The sequence below is a fragment of the Triticum dicoccoides genome, chromosome 1A (genome assembly GCF_002162155.2).
Source record: "Triticum dicoccoides isolate Atlit2015 ecotype Zavitan chromosome 1A, WEW_v2.0, whole genome shotgun sequence".
Taxonomy (NCBI): Eukaryota; Viridiplantae; Streptophyta; class Magnoliopsida; order Poales; family Poaceae; genus Triticum; species Triticum dicoccoides.
Genome location: NC_041380.1, coordinates 141,411,324 through 141,421,988, shown reverse-complemented (window position 1 = coordinate 141,421,988; position 10,665 = coordinate 141,411,324).

Here is a 10,665-nt window from a genome sequence, read left to right as displayed (position 1 = left end):
GAAATCGAAGATGGCAACGGCAAGCCACGACGAACCGAACATAACAACATACGCGACACAGCGGTGAATGCCGGATTTCACAATCCGAAGCCCGGTCAACGGAAGAAGCCACTAAAGGCAAACCAGGATGGATCATCCACCCTTGACGGGATATTGGACCGACCTTGTCAGATTCACGGACTCCCTGATAGGCCAGCTAATCATACCAACCGTAAATGTTGGGTCTTCAAGCAGGCAGGCAAGCTTAACGCTGATCACAAGGGGAGGAGGCCACCGGGTGGCAAAGACGACGGATCGGCTCGCCAGCAGAAAACCAGGGGCCAGAAAAAGTTCCCCTCCGATGTTCGACCACTCTCGGAACGCAAATAGCAGTTCGGCTCCCACCACCCACCTACTGTACTGGCGAAATTTGCACCACTCGCACATCACTACGCACTCAAGATACCATGGGTATCGGCGGAAGCACACACTACAAAAAAAGACACATCCGTGACATTTTGGGCCGAACAAAAAAAAATTCTGTCATACATATGACACTTCTATGACGATAATTGTGACAAAACCGGTATCATCAAAAATGTGGTGGGTTCCTACTTCTATGACAAAAAATCATGACAGATAATGGGCTTTTCGTCCTGGGCGGGCCGGAGACGCAGCTGCATGACATTCTTTGGGTCGTCCATGACGGAAAAAACCGTGGTGGAAGCGAGGGCGAGGAAAATTTCGGGGAGTTCCCGGTTACGGTAGGAGGTCGGGGGCCGAGCGATGCGCGTTTCTCTCGTACACGTACGCGCGTGTGTGCGAGGCGTTGGCTCTAACTAAACCCGAGCGATTGCAAGCTACGTGTTACTAAACTCGAGCGATCGATCGATGGCTGTTAACTGAACCCGATCGAGCGATTCCTTCGCTACTGCTGCTAAGTGAGGCCGATCGATGCTGCTTCTGGATGAACAGTGGGTGTTGCGGGGGGGTGGATGAACAGTTCCCGGTGGGGGTGGATGAACAGGACCCCATGGTGTTGCCTCTGGATGAACAGGACCCCGATCGATCGAGCCGGTTGGGGCTGGATGAATAGGACCCCGTGGAGGGCTGGATGAACAGGCCCATCCCGTGGAGGGCAGGATGAACAGTAGACGGTGGAGGGCAGGATGAACAATAGCCCATGGAGGGGTGGTTGAACAGGAGCCCGTGGAGAGGGCTAGTTGAACAGTAGCCGGTGGAGTAGCGCGCGGTGGAGGCTGGATGAACAGGAGCCCATGGATGAACAGTCGCAGGTGGAGGCTGGAGGAGGTCGACGGTGGATGAACAGTAGCTCATGGAGGCTGGAGGGGGTCGATGGTGGAGATGAACAATATCCCGTGGAGTCCCGTTTTGTGGTACGCCACACCCCTCCCGATGAATAGGACCCCCGTTTCGACCATAGCGCTCCAACACAAGTCCATTTTGTCCGTTTTGCGGTACGCCACACCCCTCCCGATCAACAGGACCCCCGTTTCGACCGTAGGTGGTCCGTTTCCTTCGTTTTGCGGTACGCGAGACCCCTCCCGATCAATAGGACCCCGTTCCGAACGTAGGAGGTACGTTTCCTGCGTTGTGCGTTACGCCAGGCCTCGTTTCCATCGCCTGTTCCGTCCAAGCCCTTCCGATGAACACGACCACACATTCCGTTCCGACCTAGCTGGTTGGCTCCCACGCGTTCCGTTGCCTCCCCATGAACATGACGCATTCTGTTGCCTCCCCGTGAACACGACGCATTCCGTTGCCTCCCCATGAACACGACGACGACGTTGTTTCTCCGTTCCGACCCAGCCATGTCAACGAGCCCTCGCCGTATGTATGCGCGAGTAAGCGTTCGAGACCCCGCCCGTATGTACACATATGTCGCCGTATTTTCTTTCTTGCACCCTGGCCATCTCTACTACGACACGTGCGCGCCTCTACATCCACCAGTATATATGTACGTACACGTTCGCGACCAGAATGACAATGCTACGTACACTTCGACCAGGTGGGTCCAGACTTTCGGGCACTTCCTTGCGTGCGAAGATGTAGCTGGTGGGTCCCAGCAGTCAGGGGGCGAAATACGGTGGCCCGTCCGGTGGGTCCCCGCTGTTAGGTGGAGGAATAATTATTTTGCACGTAATAAGGAGGCACTTCCTTGCTGCGGCCGTGGACCCAGCTGTCAGCCTCTCCACGTACAGTCCACGTCCAATGGAAGCCGTTCCTTGACCACGTTGACCACGCCGCACCGAGAGCACCAGGGCGGTGGACGACGGCGAGGCCTAGGAAGGGGATGAAGCGGAGTCGGGGAAGACGCGGCAGTGGATGCCCACGCGTAGAGGAGTACGAGGGTTCACTGGTTCGCTGCGGTGTGAGGCTGCCGTCGCTGCAGAATAACAGGGGGTGTGGGTGAGTAGAGGGATGGCCTGGCCAGCGGTGGGAGTAGTAGGGGCGGTGAGGCCTCCGCCGCATCGCAGCCGGCCACGGGAGGTAGGAGCACGAGGCACGACCGGCGCTGGTTTGGGCGGCTGGAGCAAGAAGACTAGAGGTTAAAGAAGCACTACGGCTGTTGGATGGACATCATACGGTCACTGGAGCTAGAATCATGCATATTGACTAAGTTGACAAAGCCCTCCATCCCCGTCAACTTAGCAGGCCCACAAGTCAGCCTCCCACCAAGGTTGGTCCCAGCTAGCAGGGGGTATTCATTTTTTTGTGCGTAATAAGGAGGCACTTCCGGTGGGTCTGAGCTGACAGCAGGGGGAACGTTTTTTCGCGAAATACAGTGGCCCGTCGGGTGGGTCCCAGCAGTCAGGGGCAAACGTTTTTTTTGTGATATACTGGTGGGCATTCGGTGGGTCCCTGCTGTCAGGTGGAGGAATAATTATTTTCCACGTAATAAGGACGCACTTCCTTGCGGCTGCCGTGGACCCAGCTGTCAGCCTCTCCACGTACAGTATTCTTCCGATGGAATTCGGTCGTTGACCACATTGACCACGCTGCGCCGATAGCACCACGGCGGTGGATGACGGTGAGGCCTAGGAACGGGACAACACGGAGCCGGGGAAGACTCGGCAATGGATGCCCATGCGGAGAGGAGTACGAGGGTTCACTGGTTCGGCTGCGCTGCCGTCGCCGCAGAATAACAAGGGGTGTGGGTGAGTGGAGTGGAGGGATGGCCTGGCCAGCGGTGGGAGTAGTATGGGGACGGTGAGGCCTCCACGGCAGCACAGCCGGCCATGGGAGGCAGGAGCAGGCGGCACAATCAATGCTGCTTTGGGCGGCTGGAGCAAGAAGAACAGAGGTTGAAGAAGCACTACGGCCGTTGGATGGACATTGTACGGTCAGTCGAGCTAGAATCGTGCATATTGACTAAGTTGACAAAGCCCTTCGTCCCCGTCAACTTAGTAGGCCCACTATACTGGGTCCCAGCTAGCAGGGGGAGTATTCATTTTTTGTGCGTAATAAGGAGGCACTTCCTTGCGTGCGAAGATATAGCTGGTGGGTCCGAGCTGTCATCGGCGGTAACGTTTTTTTCACGAAATACAAAGGCCGTTTCGGTGGGTCCCAGATGTCCGGTGGAGGAAATCATTATTTTGCGCGTAATAAGGAGGCATTTTCTTGCGTGCGGCCGTGGACCCAGCTGTCAGCCTCTCCACGTACAGTCCACTTCAGATGCATGTCGGTCGTTGACCATGCTGACCACGCCATGCCGAGAGCACCAGGGAGGTGGACGACGGCGAGGCCTAGGAAGGAAACGACACGGAGGCAGGGAAGACTCGGCCGTTGTTTTTGTTTCCCACGCGGAGGGGAGTACGACTGTATGAGGGTTTACTGGTTCATCCGCCGTCGCCGGAGAATAACAGCAGCCGTGGGTGAGTAGAGGGATGGCTAGGCTAGCGATGGGAGTACGGTGGGGCGGTGAGGCCTGCGCGGCAGCACAGCCGGCCGCAGGGAGGAGGGGCAGGCAGTCCCGCCGGCGCTTGTTTGAGCGGCTGGAGCACAAAGAGCAGAGATTGAAGAAGCACGACGGCCGTTGTATGGACATCCAATAGTATACAAGCCATCTGTGGAAAGCCTCAAATATGTGGAAAACAGCATACAGCCCATCTGCCATTATTTCAAATAATTTACAGCCCATTTGCTAATTCTTACGGGTTTTTTTGGAGCCCATATTCTTTATGTTAGCATTACAGCCCATATTGTGGCCACGGTTAAAAAATTATGCGAAATTTTGCATATGTCGGTGCGGTCTGAACTGTTTTTAATCCCGAAATTTCGAGTCACATTCAGACTGAATATAAAAGTAAATGTATATCAATATAAAATCCAATAAATCGTCCATGCATAAAATTAATGCAATAAAATCTCGAAATGAAAAAAAAGATATTTGAAAATAATTACCGGTTTGATGTGTTTTAAAAATGTACAGCCCATTTCTCATTACTGATAGGCCATTTTCTCGGCCAGTCTAATGAAGCTCTCCTCGTCTTGAAAGATTTGCAGCCCAACAGGCCTAATAAAGCGACTTACTTGACAAATCAAAAAAGAACTGGACTAGCCATTTTCAGAAAGAAAAAAAACTACTGGGCTGGTCTATGGTAAACATAAAAGAAAAGGCTGTCTAGACAGGCCAGAGTGTCCCGCACAGCCCAGTTGACACCCTGCTTCCGTCTCAAAAACAAATTAGATAAATGCCACTCCAATTATGGCGATTCATAAAAATGCCACAGCAATTTCCAAACTTTGAAAAATGCCACTGCAATTTTTGCAAACTTTGAAAAACGTCACTGCAGTTTGCAAACTTTGAAAAACGCCACTCCAGACTTCGAAAAATGCCACTAGAAATGGCATGAAATGGCATTTTTCAAAGTCTGGAAATTGCAGTGGCATTTCTCAGATACACCAGATTTGGAGTGGCATTTATCAAATTAACCCAAAACAAAAATAACTGGGCGAGCTGCTAGGTCCCTGGTGTCAGCCGCTCGTTGTGCAATTCTCTCGTTTATTGACTACATTGACAATGGCATGGGACCCAAATGTCAGAAATCCACTAGGAGGAGCCATTTTTTTATTGGCTTGAAATAAGGAGGCACTTGCTTACGTACTGCCATGACCTTGGCGGGTCCCTACTGTCATCCTCTCCACATACAATCATCTCCTGATTGTGTGCGCGTCAACTTGCTAGGCCCACAAGTCATCCTATAAACCGTGGAGGACAAATACAACCCATTTAAAAAATAACAGCCCATTCCATATGTTCAAACGGAAAGTTCAACATTCAGACCAAAGTAACAGGTCTGATCCACATATAGAGTACTGAACTACTCTTAGCTAACTAGATGATGCCGGCTGCCATCTGCTGTCCATGCTAAACGCCGGCACCGGCGTCCTCCGCCTCACCTCGGACTTGCCAGAGGTGCGATAGGGCGGGTTGCTCGCGCGTGTTGGCCCTTTCCATGCCAGCGTGGTCCACCGAAGCTTCGGCTTCCAAGCGGGAAACCCACTTGACGAGCTGGTAGTAAAAATCGGCGTCGTGAACGCGTGCATGCCCGACAGCCTCCAGGGCTATTTTACGGGTGCCGGCCTCCACGTAGTCGGCCCAGTTGCGGGCGCTCTGCTCGCGACTTAGAGCGTCGGTGTGCTGCTACTCCATGTCCTGCTGGAGGCGCAAATCGGTGATACACTGCTCCTCCGCCAGGCGGTCATGCTCCAACAACTCCTGCTCCTCCGCCATGCGGTCGCGCTCCAACAACTCCTCGATCTCCGCATTGCCATCTAAAGATAGATAGAATGCCTCCTCCCTCCGTCTGCCTTCCGGTGAAAACCCGAACACTAGTTCCGGCGGTGACCGCCTCTGGCGTCGCCTACCGCAGATGGGCGCACTACTCAGAAAAGGGCTATAGATAGGATTGACACTAATGGCGCACCAGGGAAGTAGTGTGCCACTACTATATACTAATGGCGCATCAGTTGGTGATGCGCCATTAGTGTGGAAGACACTAATGGCGCACCAGAAAACAGGTGCGCCACTAGTGATAATTTTTTTTTCATTTTTACATACATACTAATGGCGCATCCTACCGAAGTGCGCCATTACTAGTTCTAACTAGTAATGGCGCACCAGACATGGAGTGCGCCAGTACTAAATTTTTTTTTATTCTTTTTTTTTGCAAAACTACTAATGGCGCACCGCCTCACAGTGCGCCATTATTAGTTTAAACTACTAATGGCGCACCCTGTAAAAGTGCGCCATTAGTATATTTTTTTTACTTTTCTGCAAAACTACTAATGGCGCACCACCTGCAAGTGCGCCATTAGTAACCATGGTTACTAATGGCGCATTTGGAGGTGGTGCGCCATTAGTAACCTGGGACCCCAACAAGATATTTTGGACAGCCCCACACCTACCCACTCACTTTCCCCACTTCATTCCCTCCACCTCCTTCTCCAAGCTTTCGGCTGCCTCCTCCTCCTCACCTTATTTCCACCATAGATTCATCAAAATTAAGTGGTGAAATTACCTTTTTTGATAGGTAAGTAAGGGGAAAGCTATCTTCAAGATGTAGATCTACTTTTTTTCTCCCTAGCTCGCTCCAACAACATGCACATGCACTTTTTGTGGCCTAGCTAGATCTATGTATGTTTGTGGTGTTGCATGTGTTTGTGGTGTTGCATATATGTTTGTGTTTGCAGGTACCGGTATTTGAAATGCGATAGTTGCCAATATTTTGCCGGAATGTTGATTCATTTCCGTTTCGGCGAGAATTTTGGCACTATGCATTCTTTTTGGTCCTATTTTTAGGGAAGGTCATGCCAAATTTTTTCTTGGTTCTAAAATATCGTTTTGCTCTACCCCGCAGGCGACCATGGTCCGCACGATGACCGAAGGCATCGTGAATAGGTTTTTGAGATCCGCGAAGGCCGAGATGCTTCAAAAGAACGAGATGGAGATAAGATGTCCGTGTCGAAGATGCAAGCTGAAGAGCCTTATTGCGGACCCGGATTCCGGGCAGGTGCGGGACCACCTGCTCTTGCGTGGTTTCATGGATGGCTATCAGTGGCAAGGTGATGAAGATGACTATGAATTCATCCATGGGGGCCAGGCAAGAAATGAGGAAGGGCAACAAGACAAGTACCACCGCGGCGAGGGCGGGCAAGAAGACGAAGAATCTCCAGGACATGATCACGACGGTGATGTTGTACACAGTCATCATGTAGAAGATGTCGTACATGATGATGAGGAAGATCAAGATGAAGGGCATGATCATGAAGATGAAGATGCCGGAGCAGACGACGATGGAGGCTGGGTGCAGGACCCTCATATTCAAGGGCTGCCGCCCGAGAGAAAGCCAAGCTGGATCAACTGGAGATAGACGCGGTTACTCCATTGTATGAAGGATGCAGGCCCGAGGATACCCGCCTGAAAGTAACGCTCATGGCTCTGGAGATGAAGGTAAAACACAAAATGACCGACGCATGCTTCGACGAGAACATGTTATTCTGGCATGAACGTCTTCCCAAGGGGAACAAGTCCCCGACCAGTTTCGAGGAGGCGAAGAAAATCGTGTGTCCTATGGATTTACCGCACGTGAAATACCATGTGTGCATGAACAATTGCATCATTTATCGGGACGATCACGCGGAGTCTACCATATGTCCGGTGTGCGGCATCACTCGATACAAGAAGAGGAAGAAAGCTCCTCGAAAATCAGTGTGGTACTTTCCGATCACTCCTCGTCTGCAGCGGTATTTCACAGACCCTAAGGTAGCAAAGCTCCTGCGTTGGCACACGGATAGGGAGGAGAAGAAGAAGGAAGATGACGGAAATGATCCGGAGATAAATAAAAAAGACAAGATGCTGAGTCACCCTAAGGATGCGAGCCAGTGGCAAGAGTTGAACTTCGAATACCTAGAATTTGGGAAGGATCCAAGGAACATCATGCTGGGCGCGAGCACCGATGGAGTCAATCCGTTTGGCAGCCAGAGAAGCACACATAGCACGTGGCCTGTGTTTGTGTGGATGTACAACCTTCCCCCCTGGTTGTGCATGAAGAGGAAGTACATTCACATGAGTATGCTAATTGAAGGGCTGAAACAACCAGGGAACGACATCAATCTGTATCTAGGGCTGCTGAAAGAGGAGCTAGACACGCTGTGGAAAACGCCAGCCAATACATGGGACGCTGCAGAGAAAGAATATTTCCCTATGAGAGCCGCACTGCTCACGATGGTGCACGACTATCTCGGTTACGGATATCTCGTGGGGCAGGTAGTCCACGGATTTTCTGGATGCGTAAGGTGCATGGATGACATAATGTATCGCCAGCTAGATAGAGATCCCGGATCTTCGAAAACCGTGTTCATGGGACATCGAAGGTGGCTTCGCGATGATGACCCATGGAGGAAACGCAAGGATCTGTTCGATGGTGAAACCGAACCCCGAAAAAACCCGCGTACGAGGAGCGGCGAGGAAATAGACGAGCTGTTGAAAATTTGGAAAGATTTCCCACTGCCGGGAAAGAAGCAAAAGGCGCCAGAGCCGGGAAAGAAGCGAAAGGCGCCAGAGCCGCTGCTGAAGGTATGGAAAACGAGGTCTGTTTTCTGGGACTTGCCGTACTGGAAGATCCACCGTGTGCCTCACAGCCTTGATGCCATGCATATCACGAAGAACGTGTGCGAGAGTCTGCTTGGTACCCTGCTCAACATGCCAGAGAGGACCAAAGATGGGCCGAAAGCAAGGGCAAACTTGAAATCAATGGGCATCAGGCAGGAGCTTCACGCTAACGATGATGATGATGATGATGATGATGAGGCAAAGCAGGACACAGAAACTCGTCGCAAAGGCAAAAAGGCCAAGAAGACCGGAAGTGACTATCCTCCCGCGTGCTTCACTCTAAGTCAGGAGGAGATCGAGCAGTTTTTCACCTGCCTCGTAGGAGTAAAACTTCCTTACAGTTACGCGGGGAAAATAAGCAGATACCTAGACCCAGCGAAGCAGAAGTTCAGCGGGATGAAGTCTCATGACTGTCACGCGCTGATGACGCAGATACTTCCAGTTGCAATCCGTGGGATCATGGACGCGCACGTCCGTGAAACGCTATTTGGCCTATGCAACTTTTTCGAACGTCATCTCTCGGAAGTTGATTGGCGTGAGGTAACTCAAAAGGCTACAGGAAGAGATCGTGGTGATACTATGCGAGGTTGAGATGTACTTCCCGCCCGCATTCTTCGATGTTATGGTGCATCTGTTGGTCCATATCGTGGAGGATATCATTCAACTCGGGCCGACGTTCCTGCACAGCATGATGCCGTTCGAAAGGATGAATGGTGTCATCAAAGGATACGTTCGCAACATGTCACGTACAGAGGGAAGTATAGCCAGGGGCTTTCTGACCGAACAGTGCATCTCCTACTGCACGAATTATCTAGGCATCGAGAACCCCATTGGTCTGCCCATCAACAGGCACCTCGGCAGGCTCGCTGGATGGGGTCACCGTGAGGGTCGCCGCGAAATGCATGTCGACTTCGAGGGTCGACTCACCGACTTTGAAAGAGCAAACCTAGTCGCGCTACAACACATAGTCGTGGTCGATCCTTGGGTGGTAGAGCACAAAACCTTTATTGAGAAGACGTACAATGACCAAGGCCAACAGAGGACGGACGGAGATATAATCAAAGAGCACAACTCATGTTTCATGTGTTGGTTCAAGCAGAAGCTTCTGTCGTACCCTTTACATGAGGATTCTTCCGCGGAAGAACAACTCATATTCGCCTTGTCACAGGGCGCCGAGCACAACCTGATGACCTATGAGGCGTACGATATCAACGGCTACACATTCTACATCGAGTACAAGGACATGAAGAGCGATGGTTATCAGAACTCTGGGGTAATGATGGAATCCTACACCGGTAATGACAAGGACAGATACTACGGAAGGATCGAGGAGATCTGGGAGCTGAGCTACGCTGGAGAGAAGGTCCCGATGTTCCGTGTCAGATGGGCCAAGAGCGTCCTAAAAGAAGACCGGTATTTCACCACCATGGTTATACCCGAAGCCAAATCCAAGACCGCGGGCGCAAACGTCACCGCGAAAAATGAGCCATGGGTACTGGCTTACCAAGTGGACCAATGCTTCTTCATTACCGACCCGTCAAAGCCCAGTCGTGTTGTCGTGAGGAGAGGCAAAAGGAATATCATCGGAATGGATGGAGTAGCCAATGAGCAAGACTTCTACAAGTACGGCGACCCGAAGATCGAACATGACGACGACGATGAAGTAGTAGCACACACCACAAGAAGAAGCAGGACCACCCTACCTAAAGGACGTCCGTTCCACAGAAGAACTCCATTTGCGAAAAAGAAGGGCAAGATATTGTGAACAGATAGCTAGCTAAGATCGATTGTATTTAAATCATAGTCTTCATTTCTCGATTGTATTTCATGGGCACTTTTTGATATCATGAATATTTTTAAATTTCATGGGCACGTTTTGAATTCATGAGGACACTCGATCTCGATCCCCCTCCACCGCCGCCGACGAGCACCCGGTCCCCCCGCACCCTCCCCCGCTCCACCGCCGTCGACGACCCACCACTCCCCCAGCCCGCTCCACCGCCGCCGCCGACCCTCTGCACCCTCCCCCGGCCCGCTCCACCGCCGCC